The sequence below is a fragment of the Ranitomeya imitator genome, chromosome 6 (genome assembly GCF_032444005.1).
Source record: "Ranitomeya imitator isolate aRanImi1 chromosome 6, aRanImi1.pri, whole genome shotgun sequence".
NCBI lineage: Eukaryota > Metazoa > Chordata > Amphibia > Anura > Dendrobatidae > Ranitomeya > Ranitomeya imitator.
In genome coordinates this window covers 203,162,669-203,184,919 of record NC_091287.1, presented here as the reverse complement: position 1 = coordinate 203,184,919, position 22,251 = coordinate 203,162,669, and positions in this window count along the sequence as shown.

Here is a 22,251-nt window from a genome sequence, read left to right as displayed (position 1 = left end):
ACACTCTACACTCTATGCCCTACACTCTACACTCTATATCTTACACTCTACACTCTATTCCCTACACTCTATACCCTACACTCTATACCCTACACTCTATACCCTACACTCTACACCCTACACTCTATACCCTACACTCTATACCATACACTCTATACCCTACACTCTACACTCTATACCCTACTCTCTACACCCTACACTCTATACCCTACACTCTAATCCCTACACTCTACACTCTTTACCCTACACTCTATACCCTACACTCTATACCCTACACTCTACACTCTCTACCCTACACTCTCTACCCTACACTCTATACCCTACAATCTATACCCTACACTCTACACCCTACACTCTACACTCTATACCCTACACTCTATACCCTACACTCTATACCCTACACTCTACACCCTACACTCTACACTCTATACCCTACACTCTATACCCTACACTCTATACCCTACACTCTACACTCTATACCCTACACTCTATACCCTACACTCTATGCCCTACACTCTATACCCTACACTCTATACCCTACACTCTATACCCTACACTCTACTTTCTATACCCTACACTCTATACCCTACACTCTATACCCTACACTCTACACCCTACACTCTACACTCTATACCCTACACTCTATACCCTACACTCTATACCCTACACTCTGCACTCTATACCCTACACTCTATACCCTACACTCTATACCCTACACTCTACACTCTATACCCTACACTTTATACCCTACACTCTATGCCCTACACTCTATACCCTACACTCTATACCCTACACTCTATACCCTACACATTACACTCTATACCCTACACTCTATAAACTACACTCTATACCCTACACTCTACACTCTATACCCAACACTCTATACCCTACACTCTATACCCTATACTCTAATCCCTACACTCTACACTCTATACCCTACACTCTATACCCTACACTCTACACTCTATACCTTACACTCTATACCCTACACTCTATACCATACACTCTATACCCTACACTCTACACTCTATACCCTACACTCTACACCCTACACTCTATACACTACACTCTAATCCCTACACTCTACACTCTATACCCTACACTCTACACCCCACACTCTATACCCTACACTCTATACCATACACTCTATACCCTACACTCTACACTCCATACCCTACACTCTACACCCTACACTCTATACACTACACTCTAATCCCTACACTCTACACTCTATACCCTACACTCTATACCCTACACTCTATACCCTACACTCTACACTCTCTACCCTACACTCTCTACCCTACACTCTATACCCTACACTCTACACTCTCTACCCTACACTCTCTACCCTACACTCTATACCCTACACTATATACCCTACACTCTACACTCTATACCCTACACTCTACACTCTATACCCTACACTCTATACCCTACACTCTATACCCTACACTCTACACTCTATGCCCTACACTCTACACTCTATACCCTACACTCTACACTCTATACCCTACACTCTATACCCTACACTCTATACCCTACACTCTACACTCTATGCCCTACACTCTACACTCTATACCTTACACTCTACACTCTATTCCCTACACTCTATACCCTACACTCTATACCCTACACTCTATACCCTACACTCTACACCCCACACTCTATACCCTACACTCTATACCATACACTCTATACCCTACACTCTACACTCTATACACTACACTCTACACCCTACACTCTATACACTACACTCTAATCCCTACACTCTACACTCTATACCCTACACTCTACACCCTACACTCTATACACTACACTCTAATCCCTACACTCTACACTCTATACCCTACACTCTACACCCCACACTCTATACCCTACACTCTATACCATACACTCTATACCCTACACTCTACACTCCATACCCTACACTCTACACCCTACACTCTATACACTACACTCTAATCCCTACACTCTACCTCTATACACTACACTCTAAATCCCTACACTCTACACTCTATACCCTACACTCTATATCCTACACTCTATACCCTACACTCTACACTCTCTACCCTACACTCTCTACCCTACACTCTATACCCTACACTCTATACCCTACACTCTACACTCTATACCCTACACTCTATACCCTACACTCTATACCCTACACTCTATACCCTACACTCTACACTCTATGCCCTACACTCTACACTCTATACCCTACACTCTACACTCTATACCCTACACTCTATACCCTACACTCTATACCCTACACTCTACACTCTATGCCCTACACTCTACACTCTATACCTTACACTCTACACTCTATTCCCTACACTCTATACCCTACACTCTATACCCTACACTCTATACCCTACACTCTACACCCCACACTCTATACCCTACACTCTATACCATACACTCTATACCCTACACTCTACACTCTATACACTACACTCTACACCCTACACTCTATACACTACACTCTAATCCCTACACTCTACACTCTATACCCTACACTCTATACCCTACACTCTCTACCCTACACTCTATACCCTACACTCTATACCCTACACTCTACACTCTATACCCTACACTCTACACTCTATACCCTACACTCTATACCCTACACTCTATACCCTACACTCTACACTCTATGCCCTACACTCTACACTCTATACCCTACACTCTATACCCTACACTCTATACCCTACACTCTACACTCTATACCCTACACGCTATACCCTACACTCTATGCCCTACACTCTATACCCTACACTCTATGCCCTACACTCTATACCCTACACTCTATACCCTACACTCTATACCCTACACTCTATACTCTATACCCTACACTCTATACCCTACACTCTATACCCTACACTCTACACTCTATACCCTACACTCTATACCCTACACTCTATACCCTACACTCTATACCCTACACTATATACCCTACATTCTATGCCCTACACTCTATACCCTACACTCTATACCCTACACTCTATACCCTACACTTTATACCCTACACTCTATACCCTACACTCTACACTCTATACCCTACACTCTATACCCTACACTCTATACCCTACACTCTACACTCTATACCCTGCACTCTATACCCTACACTCTATACCCTACACTCTACACTCTATACCCTACACTCTATACCCTACACTCTATACCCTACACTCTATACCCTACACTCTATACCCTACACTCTATACCCTACACTCTACACTCTATACCCTACACTCTATACCCTACACTCTACACTCTATACCCTACACTCTATACCCTACACTCTATGCCCTACACTCTATACCCTACACTCTATACCCTACACTCTATACCCTACACTCTACACTCTATACCCTACACTCTATACCCTACACTCTATACCCTACACTCTTATCCCTACACTCTACACTCTATACCCTACACTCTATACCCTACACTCTACACTCTATACATTACACTCTACACTCTATTCCCTACACTCTATACCCTACACTCTATACCCTACACTCTATACCCTACTCTCTATACCCTACACTCTACACCCTACACTCTATACCCTACACTCTATACCATACACTCTATACCCTACACTCTACACTCTATACCCTACACTCTACACCCTACACTCTATACCCTACACTCTAATCCCTACACTCTACACTCTATACCCTACACTCTATACCCTACACTCTATACCCTACACTCTACACTCTCTACACTACACTCTATACCCTACACTCTATACCCTACACTCTACACTCTATACCCTACACTCTACACTCTATACCCTACACTCTATACCCTACACTCTATACCCTACACTCTATACCCTACACTCTATACCCTACACTCTACACTCTATGCCCTGCACTCTACACTCTATACCCTACTCTCTACACTCTATACCCTACACTCTACACTCTATACCCTACACTCTATACCCTACACTCTATACCCTACACTCTATACCCTACACTCTACACTCTATGCCCTACACTCTACACTCTATACCTTACACTCAACACTCTATTCCCTACACTCTATACCGTACACTCTATACCCTACACTCTATACCCTACACTCTATACCCTACACTCTACACCCTACACTCTATACCCTACACTCTATACCATACACTCTATACCCTACACTCTACAATTTATGCCCTACACTCTACACCCTACACTCTCTACCCTACACTCTAATCCCTACACTCTACACTCTATACCCTACACTCTATACCCTACACTCTATACCCTACACTCTACACTCTCTGCACTACACTCTCTACCCTACACTCTATACCCTACACTCTATACCCTACACTCTACACTCTATACCCTACACTCTACACTCTATACCCTACACTCTATACCCTACACTCTATACTCTACACTCTACACTCTATGCCCTACACTCTACACTCTATACCCTACACTCTATACCCTACACTCTATATCCTACACTCTACACTCTATACCCTACACTCTATACCCTACACTCTATGCCCTACACTCTATACCCTACACTCTATACCCTACACTCTACACTCTATACCCTACACTCTATACCCTACACTCTATACCCTACACTCTACACTCTATACCCTACACTCTATACCCTACACTCTATACCCTACACTCTACACTCTATACCCTACACTCTATGCCCTACACTCTATACCCTACACTCTATACCCTACACTCTATACCCTACACTCTACACTCTATACCCTACACTCTATACCCTACACTCTATACCCTACTCTCTACACTCTATACCCTACACTCTATACCCTACACTCTATACCCTACACTCTACACTCTATACCCAACACTCTATACCCTACACTCTATACCCTATACTCTAATCCCTACACTCTACACTCTATACCCTACACTCTATACCCTACACTCTACACTCTATACCTTACACTCTACACTCTATTCCATACACTCTATACCCTACACTCTATACCCTACACTCTATACCCTACACTCTATACCCAACACTCTACACCCTACACTCTATACCCTACACTCTATACCATACACTCTATACCCTACACTCTACACTCTATACCCTACACTCTACACTTTATACCCTACACTCTATACCCTACACTCTATACCCTACACTCTATACCCTACACTCTACACTCTATACCCTACACTCTACACTCTATACCCTACACTCTATACCCTACACTCTATACCCTACACTCTACACTCTATACCCTACACTCTATACCCTACACTCTACACCCTACACTCTATACCCTACACTCTATGCCCTACACTCTATACCCTACACTCTATACCATACACTCTATACCCTACACTCTACACTCTATACCCTACACTCTATACCCTACACTCTATACCCTACACTCTACACCCTACACTCTATACCCTACACTCTATACCCTACACTCTATACCCTACACTCTAATCCCTACACTCTACACTCTATACCCTACACTCCATACCCTACACTCTATACCCTACACTCTACACTCTATACCCAACACTCTATATCCTACACTCTACACTCTATACCATACACTCTATACCCTACACTCTATACCCTACACTCTATACCCTACACTCTACACCCTACACTCTATACCCTACACTCTATACCCTACACTCTATACCCTACACTCTATACCCTACACTCTACACCCTACACTCTATACCCTACACTCTATACCATACACTCTATACCCTACACTCTACACTCTATACCCTACACTCTACATCCTACACTCTATACCCTACACTCTAATCCCGACACTCTACACTCTATACCCTACACTCTATACCCTACACTCTACACTCTCTACCCTACACTCTATACCCTACACTCTATAACATACACTCTATACCCTACACTCTATACCCTACACTCTATACCCTACACTCTATACCATACACTCTACACCATACACTCTATAGCATACACTCTATACCCTACACTCTACACTCTATACCCTACACTCTATACCCTACACTCTACACCCTGCATTCTATACCCTACACACTATAGCCTACACTCTACACTCTATACCCTACACTCTATACCCTACACTCTATACCCTACACTCTATACCCTACACTCTACACTCTATACCCTACATCCTATAGCCTACACTCTACAATCTATACCCTACACTCTATACCCTACACTCTATACCCTACAGTCTATACCCTACACTCTATACCCTACACTCTACACTCTATACCTTACACTCCACACTCTATTCCCTACACTCTATACCCTACACTCTATACCCTACACTCTATACCCTACACTCTATACCCTACACTCTACACCCTACACTCTATACCCTACACTCTATACCATACACTCAATACCCTACACTCTACACTCTATACCCTACACTCTACACCCTACACTCTATACCCTACACTCCAATCCCTACACTCTACACTCTCTACCCTACACTCTATACCCTACACTCTATACCCTACACTCTACACTCTATACCCTACACTCTACACTCTATACCATACACTCTATACCCTACACTCTATACCCTACACTCTATACCCTACACTCTACACTCTATGCCCTACACTCTACACTCTATACCCTACACTCTACACTCTATACCCTACACTCTACACTCTATACCCTACACTCTATACCCTACACTCTATACCCTACACTCTATACCCTACACTCTACACTCTATGCCCTACACTCTACACTCTATATCTTACACTCTACACTCTATTCCCTACACTCTATACCCTACACTCTATACCCTACACTCTATACCCTACACTCTACACCCTACACTCTATACCCTACACTCTATACCATACACTCTATACCCTACACTCTACACTCTATACCCTACTCTCTACACCCTACACTCTATACCCTACACTCTAATCCCTACACTCTACACTCTTTACCCTACACTCTATACCCTACACTCTATACCCTACACTCTACACTCTCTACCCTACACTCTCTACCCTACACTCTATACCCTACAATCTATACCCTACACTCTACACCCTACACTCTACACTCTATACCCTACACTCTATACCCTACACTCTATACCCTACACTCTACACCCTACACTCTACACTCTATACCCTACACTCTATACCCTACACTCTATACCCTACACTCTACACTCTATACCCTACACTCTATACCCTACACTCTATGCCCTACACTCTATACCCTACACTCTATACCCTACACTCTATACCCTACACTCTACTTTCTATACCCTACACTCTATACCCTACACTCTATACCCTACACTCTACACCCTACACTCTACACTCTATACCCTACACTCTATACCCTACACTCTATACCCTACACTCTGCACTCTATACCCTACACTCTATACCCTACACTCTATACCCTACACTCTACACTCTATACCCTACACTTTATACCCTACACTCTATGCCCTACACTCTATACCCTACACTCTATACCCTACACTCTATACCCTACACATTACACTCTATACCCTACACTCTATAAACTACACTCTATACCCTACACTCTACACTCTATACCCTACACTCTATGCCCTACACTCTATACCCTACACTCTATACCCTACACTCTACACTCTATACCCTACACTCTATACCCTACACTCTATGCCCTACACTCTACACTCTATTCCCTACACTCTATACCCTACACTCTATACCCTACACTCTATACCCTACACTCTATACCCTACACTCTACACCCTACACTCTATACCCTACACTCTATACCATACACTCTATACCCTACACTCTACACTCTATGCCCTACACTCTACACCCTACACTCTATACCCTACACTCTAATCCCTACACTCTACACTCTATACCCTACACTCTATACCCTACACTCTATACCCTACACTCTACACTCTCTACCCTACACTCTCTACCCTACACTCTATACCCTACACTCTATACCCTACACTCTACACTCTATACCCTACACTCTATACCCTACACTCTATACCCTACACTCTACACTCTATACCCTACACTCTATGCCCTACACTCTATACCCTACACTCTATACCCTACACTCTACACTCTATACCCTACACTCTATACCCTACACTCTATGCCCTACATTCTACACTCTATTCCCTACACTCTATACCCTACACTCTATACCATACACTCTATACCCTACACTCTATACCCTACACTCTACACCCTACACTCTATACCCTACACTCTATACCATACACTCTATACCCTACACTCTACACTCTATGCCCTACACTCTACACCATACACTCTATACCCTACACTCTAATCCCTACACTCTACACTCTATACCCTACACTCTATACCCTACACTCTATACCCTACACTCTACACTCTCTACCCTACACTCTCTACCCTACACTCTATACCCTACACTCTATACCCTACACTCTACACTCTATACCCTACACTCTACACTCTATACCCTACACTCTATACCCTACACTCTATACCCTACACTCTACACTCTATACCCTACACTCTATACCCTACACTCTATGCCCAACACTCTATACCCTACACTCTATACCCTACACTCTATACCCTACACTCTACACTCTATACCCTACACTCTATACCCTACACTCTATACCCTACACTCTACACTCTATACCCTACACTCTATACCCTACACTCTATACCCTACACTCTATACCCTACACTCTACACTCTATACCCTACACTCTATACCCTACACTCTATGCCCTACACTCTATACCCTACACACTATACCCTACACTCTATACCCTACACTCTATACCCTACACTCTATACCCTACACTCTACACTCTATACCCTACACTCTATACCCTACACTCTATACCCTACACTCTGCACTCTATACCCTACACTCTATACCCTACACTCTATACCCTACACTCTACACTCTATACCCTACACTTTATACCCTACACTCTATGCCCTACACTCTATACCCTACACTCTATACCCTACACTCTATACCCTACACTCTATACCCTACACTCTACACTCTATACCCTACACTCTATACCCTACACTCTATACCCTACACTCTACACTCTATACCCTACACTCTATACCCTACACTCTATGCCCTACACAATATACCCTACACTCTATACCCTACACTCTATACCCTACACTCTACACTCTATACCCTACACTCTATACCGTACACTCTATACCCTAGACTCTATACCCTACACTCTACACCCTACACTCTATACCCTACACTCTATACCATACACTCTATACCCTACACTCTACACTATATGCCCTACACTCTACACCCTACACTCTATACCCTACACTCTAATCCCTACACTCTACACTCTATACCCTACACTCTATACCCTACACTCTATACCCTACACTCTACACTCTCTACCCTACACTCTCTACCCTACACTCTATACCCTACACTCTATACCCTACACTCTACACTCTATACCCTACACTCTACACTCTATACCCTACACTCTATACCCTACACTCTATACCCTACACTCTATACCCTACACTCTATACCCTACACTCTATACCCTACACTCTGCACTCTATACAGTACACTCTATACCCTACACTCTACACTCTATACCCTACACTCTATACCCTACACTCTATAATCTACACTCTATACCCTACACTCTATACCCTACACTCTACACTCTATACCCTACACTCTATACCCTACACTCTATACCCTACACTCTACACCCTACACTCTATACCCTACACTCTATGCCCTACACTCTATACCCTACACTCTATACCCTACACTCTATACCCTACACTCTACACTCTATACCCTACACTCTATACCCTACACTCTATACCCTACACTCTAATCCCTACACTCTACACCATACACTCTATAGCATACACTCTATACCCTACACTCTACACTCTATACCCTACACTCTATACCCTACACTCTACACCCTGCACTCTATACCCTACACACTCTACCCTACACTCTACACTCTATACCCTACACTCTATACCCTACACTCTATACCCTACACTCTATACCCTACAATCTACACTCTATACCCTACACTCTATACCCTACACTCTATACCCTACACTCTACACTCTATACCCTACACTCTATACCCTACACTCTATGCCCTACACTCTATACCCTACACTCTATACCCTACACTCTATACCCTACACTCTACACTCTATACCCTACACTCTATACCCTACACTCTATTCCCTACACTCTAATCCCTACACTCTACACCATACACTCTATAGCATACACTCTATACCCTACACTCTACACTCTATACCCTACACTCTATACCCTACACTCTACACCCTGCACTCTATACCCTACACACTCTACCCTACACTCTACACTCTATACCCTACACTCTATACCCTACACTCTATACCCTACACTCTATACCCTACAATCTACACTCTATACCCTACACTCTATAGCCTACACTCTACAATCTATACCCTACACTCTATACCCTACACTCTATACCCTACAGTCTATACCCTACACTCTATACCCTACACTCTACACTTTATACCTTACACTCTACACTCTATTCCCTACACTCTATACCCTACACTCTATACCCTACACTCTATACCCTACACTCTACACCCTACACTCTATACCCTACACTCTATACCATACACTCTATACCCTACACTCTACACCCTACACTCTACACCCTACACTCTATACCCTACACTCTACACTCTATACCCTACACTCTATACCCTACACTCTACAATCTATACCTTACACTCTACACTCTATTCCCTACACTCTATACCCTACACTCTATACCCTACACTCTATACCCTACACTCTATACCCTACACTCTACACCCTACACTCTATACCCTACACTCTATACCATACACTCTATACCCTACACTCTACACTCTATACCCTACACTTTACACCCTACACTCTATACCCTACACTCTAATCCCTACACTCTACACTCTATACCCTACACTCTATACCCTACACTCTACACTCTCTACCCTACACTCTATACCCTGCACACTATACCCTACACTCTATACCCTACACTCTACACTCTATACCCTACACTCTACACTCTATACCCTACACTCTATACCCTACACTCTATACCCTACACTCTATACCCTACACTCTATACCCTACACTCTACACTCTATGCCCTACACTCTACACTCTATACCCTACACTCTACACTCTATACCCTACACTCTACACTCTATACCCTACACTCTATACCCTACACTCTACACTCTATGCCCTACACTCTACACTCTATACCTTACACTCTACACTCTATTCCCTACACTCTATACTCTACACTCTATACCCTACACTCTACATCCCACACTCTATACCCTACACTCTATACCATACACTCTATACCCTACACTCTACACTCTATACCCTACACTCTACACCCTACACTCTATACACTACACTATAATCCCTACACTCTACACTCTATACCCTACACTCTATACCCTACACTCTATACCCTACACTCTACACTCTCTACCCTACACTCTCTACCCTACACTCTATACCCTACACTCTATACCCTACACTCTACACTCTATACCCTACACTCTACACTCTATACCCTACACTCTATGCCCTACACTCTATACCCTACACTCTACACTCGATGCCCTACACTCTACACTCTATACCCTACACTCTATACCCTACACTCTATACCCTACACTCTACACTCTATACCCTACACTCTATACCCTACACTCTATGCCCTACACTCTATACCCTACACTCTATACCCTACACTCTATCCCCTACACTCTACACTCTATACCCTACACTCTATACCCTACACTCTATACCCTACACTCTACACTCTATACCCTACACTCTATACCCTACACTCTACACTCTATACCCTACACTCTATACCCTACACTCTATGCCCTACACTCTATACCCTACACTCTATTCCCTACACTCTATACCCTACACTCTATACCCTACACTCTATACCCTACACTCTACACTCTATACCCTACACTCTATACCCTACACTCTATACCCTACACTCTGCACTCTATACCCTACACTCTATACCCTACACTCTATACCCTACACTCTACACTCTATACCCTACACTTTATACCCTACACTCTATGCCCTACACTCTATACCCTACACTCTATACCCTACACTCTATACCCTACACTCTACACTCTATACCCTACACTCTATACCCTACACTCTATACCCTACACTCTACACTCTATACCCTACACTCTATGCCCTACACTCTATACCCTACACTCTATACCCTACACTCTACACTCTATACCCTACACTCTATACCCTACACTCTATGCCCTACACTCTACACTCTATTCCCTACACTCTATACCCTACACTCTATACCCTACACTCTATACCCTACACTCTATACCCTACACTCTACACCCTACACTCTATACCCTACACTCTATACCATACACTCTATACCCTACACTCTACACTCTATGCCCTACACTCTACACCCTACACTCTATACCCTACACTCTAATCCCTACACTCTACACTCTATACCCTACACTCTATACCCTACACTCTATACCCTACACTCTACACTCTCTACCCTACACTCTCTACCCTACACTCTATACCCTACACTCTATACCCTACACTCTACACTCTATACCCTACACTCTACACTCTATACCCTACACTCTATACCCTACACTCTATACCCTACACTCTACACTCTATACCCTACACTCTATACCCTACACTCTATGCCCAACACTCTATACCCTACACTCTATACCCTACACTCTATACCCTACACTCAACACTCTATACCCTACACTCTATACCCTACACTCTATACCCTACACTCTACACTCTATACCCTACACTCTATACCCTACACTCTATACCCTACACTCTATACCCTACACTCTACACTCTATACCCTACACTCTATACCCTACACTCTATACCCTATACTCTACACTCTATACCCTACACTCTATACCCTACACTCTATGCCCTACACTCTATACCCTACACACTATACCCTACACTCTACACCCTACACTCTATACCCTACACTCTATACCCTACACTCTACACTCTATACCCTACACTCTATACCCTACACTCTATACCCTACACTCTGCACTCTATACCCTACACTCTATACCCTACACTCTATACCCTACACTCTACACTCTATACCCTACACTTTATACCCTACACTCTATGCCCTACACTCTATACCCTACACTCTACACCCTACACTCTATACACTACACTCTAATCCCTACACTCTACACTCTATACCCTACACTCTACACCCCACACTCTATACCCTACACTCTATACCATACACTCTATACCCTACACTCTACACTCCATACCCTACACTCTACACCCTACACTCTATACACTACACTCTAATCCCTACACTCTACACTCTATACCCTACACTCTATACCCTACACTCTATACCCTACACTCTACACTCTCTACCCTACACTCTCTACCCTACACTCTATACCCTACACTCTACACTCTCTACCCTACACTCTCTACCCTACACTCTATACCCTACACTATATACCCTACACTCTACACTCTATACCCTACACTCTACACTCTATACCCTACACTCTATACCCTACACTCTATACCCTACACTCTACACTCTATGCCCTACACTCTACACTCTATACCCTACACTCTACACTCTATACCCTACACTCTATACCCTACACTCTATACCCTACACTCTACACTCTATGCCCTACACTCTACACTCTATACCTTACACTCTACACTCTATTCCCTACACTCTATACCCTACACTCTATACCCTACACTCTATACCCTACACTCTACACCCCACACTCTATACCCTACACTCTATACCATACACTCTATACCCTACACTCTACACTCTATACACTACACTCTACACCCTACACTCTATACACTACACTCTAATCCCTACACTCTACACTCTATACCCTACACTCTACACCCTACATTCTATACACTACACTCTAATCCCTACACTCTACACTCTATACCCTACACTCTACACCCCACACTCTATACCCTACACTCTATACCATACACTCTATACCCTACACTCTACACTCCATACCCTACACTCTACACCCTACACTCTATACACTACACTCTAATCCCTACACTCTACACTCTATACCCTACACTCTATATCCTACACTCTATACCCTACACTCTACACTCTCTACCCTACACTCTATACCCTACACTCTACACTCTCTACCCTACACTCTCTACCCTACACTCTATACCCTACACTCTATACCCTACACTCTACACTCTATACCCTACACTCTATACCCTACACTCTATACCCTACACTCTATACCCTACACTCTACACTCTATGCCCTACACTCTACACTCTATACCCTACACTCTACACTCTATACCCTACACTCTATACCCTACACTCTATACCCTACACTCTACACTCTATGCCCTACACTCTACACTCTATACCTTACACTCTACACTCTATTCCCTACACTCTATACCCTACACTCTATACCCTACACTCTATACCCTACACTCTACACCCCACACTCTATACCCTACACTCTATACCATACACTCTATACCCTACACTCTACACTCTATACACTACACTCTACACCCTACACTCTATACACTACACTCTAATCCCTACACTCTACACTCTATACCCTACACTCTATACCCTACACTCTCTACCCTACACTCTATACCCTACACTCTATACCCTACACTCTACACTCTATACCCTACACTCTACACTCTATACCCTACACTCTATACCCTACACTCTATACCCTACACTCTACACTCTATGCCCTACACTCTACACTCTATACCCTACACTCTATACCCTACACTCTATACCCTACACTCTACACTCTATACCCTACACGCTATACCCTACACTCTATGCCCTACACTCTATACCCTACACTCTATGCCCTACACTCTATACCCTACACTCTATACCCTACACTCTATACCCTACACTCTATACTCTATACCCTACACTCTATACCCTACACTCTATACCCTACACTCTACACTCTATACCCTACACTCTATACCCTACACTCTATACCCTACACTCTATACCCTACACTATATACCCTACATTCTATGCCCTACACTCTATACCCTACACTCTATACCCTACACTCTATACCCTACACTTTATACCCTACACTCTATACCCTACACTCTACACTCTATACCCTACACTCTATACCCTACACTCTATACCCTACACTCTACACTCTATACCCTGCACTCTATACCCTACACTCTATACCCTACACTCTACACTCTATACCCTACACTCTATACCCTACACTCTATACCCTACACTCTATACCCTACACTCTATACCCTACACTCTATACCCTACACTCTACACTCTATACCCTACACTCTATACCCTACACTCTACACTCTATACCCTACACTCTATACCCTACACTCTATGCCCTACACTCTATACCCTACACTCTATACCCTACACTCTATACCCTACACTCTACACTCTATACCCTACACTCTATACCCTACACTCTATACCCTACACTCTTATCCCTACACTCTACACTCTATACCCTACACTCTATACCCTACACTCTACACTCTATACATTACACTCTACACTCTATTCCCTACACTCTATACCCTACACTCTATACCCTACACTCTATACCCTACTCTCTATACCCTACACTCTACACCCTACACTCTATACCCTACACTCTATACCATACACTCTATACCCTACACTCTACACTCTATACCCTACACTCTACACCCTACACTCTATACCCTACACTCTAATCCCTACACTCTACACTCTATACCCTACACTCTATACCCTACACTCTATACCCTACACTCTACACTCTCTACACTACACTCTATACCCTACACTCTATACCCTACACTCTACACTCTATACCCTACACTCTACACTCTATACCCTACACTCTATACCCTACACTCTATACCCTACACTCTATACCCTACACTCTATACCCTACACTCTACACTCTATGCCCTGCACTCTACACTCTATACCCTACTCTCTACACTCTATACCCTACACTCTACACTCTATACCCTACACTCTATACCCTACACTCTATACCCTACACTCTATACCCTACACTCTACACTCTATGCCCTACACTCTACACTCTATACCTTACACTCAACACTCTATTCCCTACACTCTATACCGTACACTCTATACCCTACACTCTATACCCTACACTCTATACCCTACACTCTACACCCTACACTCTATACCCTACACTCTATACCATACACTCTATACCCTACACTCTACAATTTATGCCCTACACTCTACACCCTACACTCTCTACCCTACACTCTAATCCCTACACTCTACACTCTATACCCTACACTCTATACCCTACACTCTATACCCTACACTCTACACTCTCTGCACTACACTCTCTACCCTACACTCTATACCCTACACTCTATACCCTACACTCTACACTCTATACCCTACACTCTACACTCTATACCCTACACTCTATACCCTACACTCTATACTCTACACTCTACACTCTATGCCCTACACTCTACACTCTATACCCTACACTCTATACCCTACACTCTATATCCTACACTCTACACTCTATACCCTACACTCTATACCCTACACTCTATGCCCTACACTCTATACCCTACACTCTATACCCTACACTCTACACTCTATACCCTACACTCTATACCCTACACTCTATACCCTACACTCTACACTCTATACCCTACACTCTATACCCTACACTCTATACCCTACACTCTACACTCTATACCCTACACTCTATGCCCTACACTCTATACCCTACACTCTATACCCTACACTCTATACCCTACACTCTACACTCTATACCCTACACTCTATACCCTACACTCTATACCCTACTCTCTACACTCTATACCCTACACTCTATACCCTACACTCTATACCCTACACTCTACACTCTATACCCAACACTCTATACCCTACACTCTATACCCTATACTCTAATCCCTACACTCTACACTCTATACCCTACACTCTATACCCTACACTCTACACTCTATACCTTACACTCTACACTCTATTCCATACACTCTATACCCTACACTCTATACCCTACACTCTATACCCTACACTCTATACCCAACACTCTACACCCTACACTCTATACCCTACACTCTATACCATACACTCTATACCCTACACTCTACACTCTATACCCTACACTCTACACTTTATACCCTACACTCTATACCCTACACTCTATACCCTACACTCTATACCCTACACTCTACACTCTATACCCTACACTCTACACTCTATACCCTACACTCTATACCCTACACTCTATACCCTACACTCTACACTCTATACCCTACACTCTATACCCTACACTCTACACCCTACACTCTATACCCTACACTCTATGCCCTACACTCTATACCCTACACTCTATACCATACACTCTATACCCTACACTCTACACTCTATACCCTACACTCTATACCCTACACTCTATACCCTACACTCTACACCCTACACTCTATACCCTACACTCTATACCCTACACTCTATACCCTACACTCTAATCCCTACACTCTACACTCTATACCCTACACTCCATACCCTACACTCTATACCCTACACTCTACACTCTATACCCAACACTCTATATCCTACACTCTACACTCTATACCATACACTCTATACCCTACACTCTATACCCTACACTCTATACCCTACACTCTACACCCTACACTCTATACCCTACACTCTATACCCTACACTCTATACCCTACACTCTATACCCTACACTCTACACCCTACACTCTATACCCTACACTCTATACCATACACTCTATACCCTACACTCTACACTCTATACCCTACACTCTACATCCTACACTCTATACCCTACACTCTAATCCCGACACTCTACACTCTATACCCTACACTCTATACCCTACACTCTACACTCTATACCCTACACTCTATACCCTACACTCTATACCCTACACTCTACACTCTATACCCTACACTCTATGCCCTACACTCTATACCCTACACTCTATACCCTACACTCTATACCCTACACTCTACACTCTATACCCTACACTCTATACCCTACACTCTATACCCTACTCTCTACACTCTATACCCTACACTCTATACCCTACACTCTATACCCTACACTCTACACTCTATACCCAACACTCTATACCCTACACTCTATACCCTATACTCTAATCCCTACACTCTACACTCTATACCCTACACTCTATACCCTACACTCTACACTCTATACCTTACACTCTACACTCTATTCCATACACTCTATACCCTACACTCTATACCCTACACTCTATACCCTACACTCTATACCCAACACTCTACACCCTACACTCTATACCCTACACTCTATACCATACACTCTATACCCTACACTCTACACTCTATACCCTACACTCTACACTTTATACCCTACACTCTATACCCTACACTCTATACCCTACACTCTATACCCTACACTCTACACTCTATACCCTACACTCTACACTCTATACCCTACACTCTATACCCTACACTCTATACCCTACACTCTACACTCTATACCCTACACTCTATACCCTACACTCTACACCCTACACTCTATACCCTACACTCTATGCCCTACACTCTATACCCTACACTCTATACCATACACTCTATACCCTACACTCTACACTCTATACCCTACACTCTATACCCTACACTCTATACCCTACACTCTACACCCTACACTCTATACCCTACACTCTATACCCTACACTCTATACCCTACACTCTAATCCCTACACTCTACACTCTATACCCTACACTCCATACCCTACACTCTATACCCTACACTCTACACTCTATACCCAACACTCTATATCCTACACTCTACACTCTATACCATACACTCTATACCCTACACTCTATACCCTACACTCTATACCCTACACTCTACACCCTACACTCTATACCCTACACTCTATACCCTACACTCTATACCCTACACTCTATACCCTACACTCTACACCCTACACTCTATACCCTACACTCTATACCATACACTCTATACCCTACACTCTACACTCTATACCCTACACTCTACATCCTACACTCTATACCCTACACTCTAATCCCGACACTCTACACTCTATACCCTACACTCTATACCCTACACTCTACACTCTCTACCCTACACTCTATACCCTACACTCTATAACATACACTCTATACCCTACACTCTATACCCTACACTCTATACCCTACACTCTATACCATACACTCTACACCATACACTCTATAGCATACACTCTATACCCTACACTCTACACTCTATACCCTACACTCTATACCCTACACTCTACACCCTGCATTCTATACCCTACACACTATAGCCTACACTCTACACTCTATACCCTACACTCTATACCCTACACTCTATACCCTACACTCTATACCCTACACTCTACACTCTATACCCTACATCCTATAGCCTACACTCTACAATCTATACCCTACACTCTATACCCTACACTCTATACCCTACAGTCTATACCCTACACTCTATACCCTACACTCTACACTCTATACCTTACACTCCACACTCTATTCCCTACACTCTATACCCTACACTCTATACCCTACACTCTATACCCTACACTCTATACCCTACACTCTACACCCTACACTCTATACCCTACACTCTATACCATACACTCAATACCCTACACTCTACACTCTATACCCTACACTCTACACCCTACACTCTATACCCTACACTCCAATCCCTACACTCTACACTCTCTACCCTACACTCTATACCCTACACTCTATACCCTACACTCTACACTCTATACCCTACACTCTACACTCTATACCATACACTCTATACCCTACACTCTATACCCTACACTCTATACCCTACACTCTACACTCTATGCCCTACACTCTACACTCTATACCCTACACTCTACACTCTATACCCTACACTCTACACTCTATACCCTACACTCTATACCCTACACTCTATACCCTACACTCTATACCCTACACTCTACACTCTATGCCCTACACTCTACACTCTATATCTTACACTCTACACTCTATTCCCTACACTCTATACCCTACACTCTATACCCTACACTCTATACCCTACACTCTACACCCTACACTCTATACCCTACACTCTATACCATACACTCTATACCCTACACTCTACACTCTATACCCTACTCTCTACACCCTACACTCTATACCCTACACTCTAATCCCTACACTCTACACTCTTTACCCTACACTCTATACCCTACACTCTATACCCTACACTCTACACTCTCTACCCTACACTCTCTACCCTACACTCTATACCCTACAATCTATACCCTACACTCTACACCCTACACTCTACACTCTATACCCTACACTCTATACCCTACACTCTATACCCTACACTCTACACCCTACACTCTACACTCTATACCCTACACTCTATACCCTACACTCTATACCCTACACTCTACACTCTATACCCTACACTCTATACCCTACACTCTATGCCCTACACTCTATACCCTACACTCTATACCCTACACTCTATACCCTACACTCTACTTTCTATACCCTACACTCTATACCCTACACTCTATACCCTACACTCTACACCCTACACTCTACACTCTATACCCTACACTCTATACCCTACACTCTATACCCTACACTCTGCACTCTATACCCTACACTCTATACCCTACACTCTATACCCTACACTCTACACTCTATACCCTACACTTTATACCCTACACTCTATGCCCTACACTCTATACCCTACACTCTATACCCTACACTCTATACCCTACACATTACACTCTATACCCTACACTCTATAAACTACACTCTATACCCTACACTCTACACTCTATACCCTACACTCTATGCCCTACACTCTATACCCTACACTCTATACCCTACACTCTACACTCTATACCCTACACTCTATACCCTACACTCTATGCCCTACACTCTACACTCTATTCCCTACACTCTATACCCTACACTCTATACCCTACACTCTATACCCTACACTCTATACCCTACACTCTACACCCTACACTCTATACCCTACACTCTATACCATACACTCTATACCCTACACTCTACACTCTATGCCCTACACTCTACACCCTACACTCTATACCCTACACTCTAATCCCTACACTCTACACTCTATACCCTACACTCTATACCCTACACTCTATACCCTACACTCTACACTCTCTACCCTACACTCTCTACCCTACACTCTATACCCTACACTCTATACCCTACACTCTACACTCTATACCCTACACTCTATACCCTACACTCTATACCCTACACTCTACACTCTATACCCTACACTCTATGCCCTACACTCTATACCCTACACTCTATACCCTACACTCTACACTCTATACCCTACACTCTATACCCTACACTCTATGCCCTACATTCTACACTCTATTCCCTACACTCTATACCCTACACTCTATACCATACACTCTATACCCTACACTCTATACCCTACACTCTACACCCTACACTCTATACCCTACACTCTATACCATACACTCTATACCCTACACTCTACACTCTATGCCCTACACTCTACACCATACACTCTATACCCTACACTCTAATCCCTACACTCTACACTCTATACCCTACACTCTATACCCTACACTCTATACCCTACACTCTACACTCTCTACCCTACACTCTCTACCCTACACTCTATACCCTACACTCTATACCCTACACTCTACACTCTATACCCTACACTCTACACTCTATACCCTACACTCTATACCCTACACTCTATACCCTACACTCTACACTCTATACCCTACACTCTATACCCTACACTCTATGCCCAACACTCTATACCCTACACTCTATACCCTACACTCTATACCCTACACTCTACACTCTATACCCTACACTCTATACCCTACACTCTATACCCTACACTCTACACTCTATACCCTACACTCTATACCCTACACT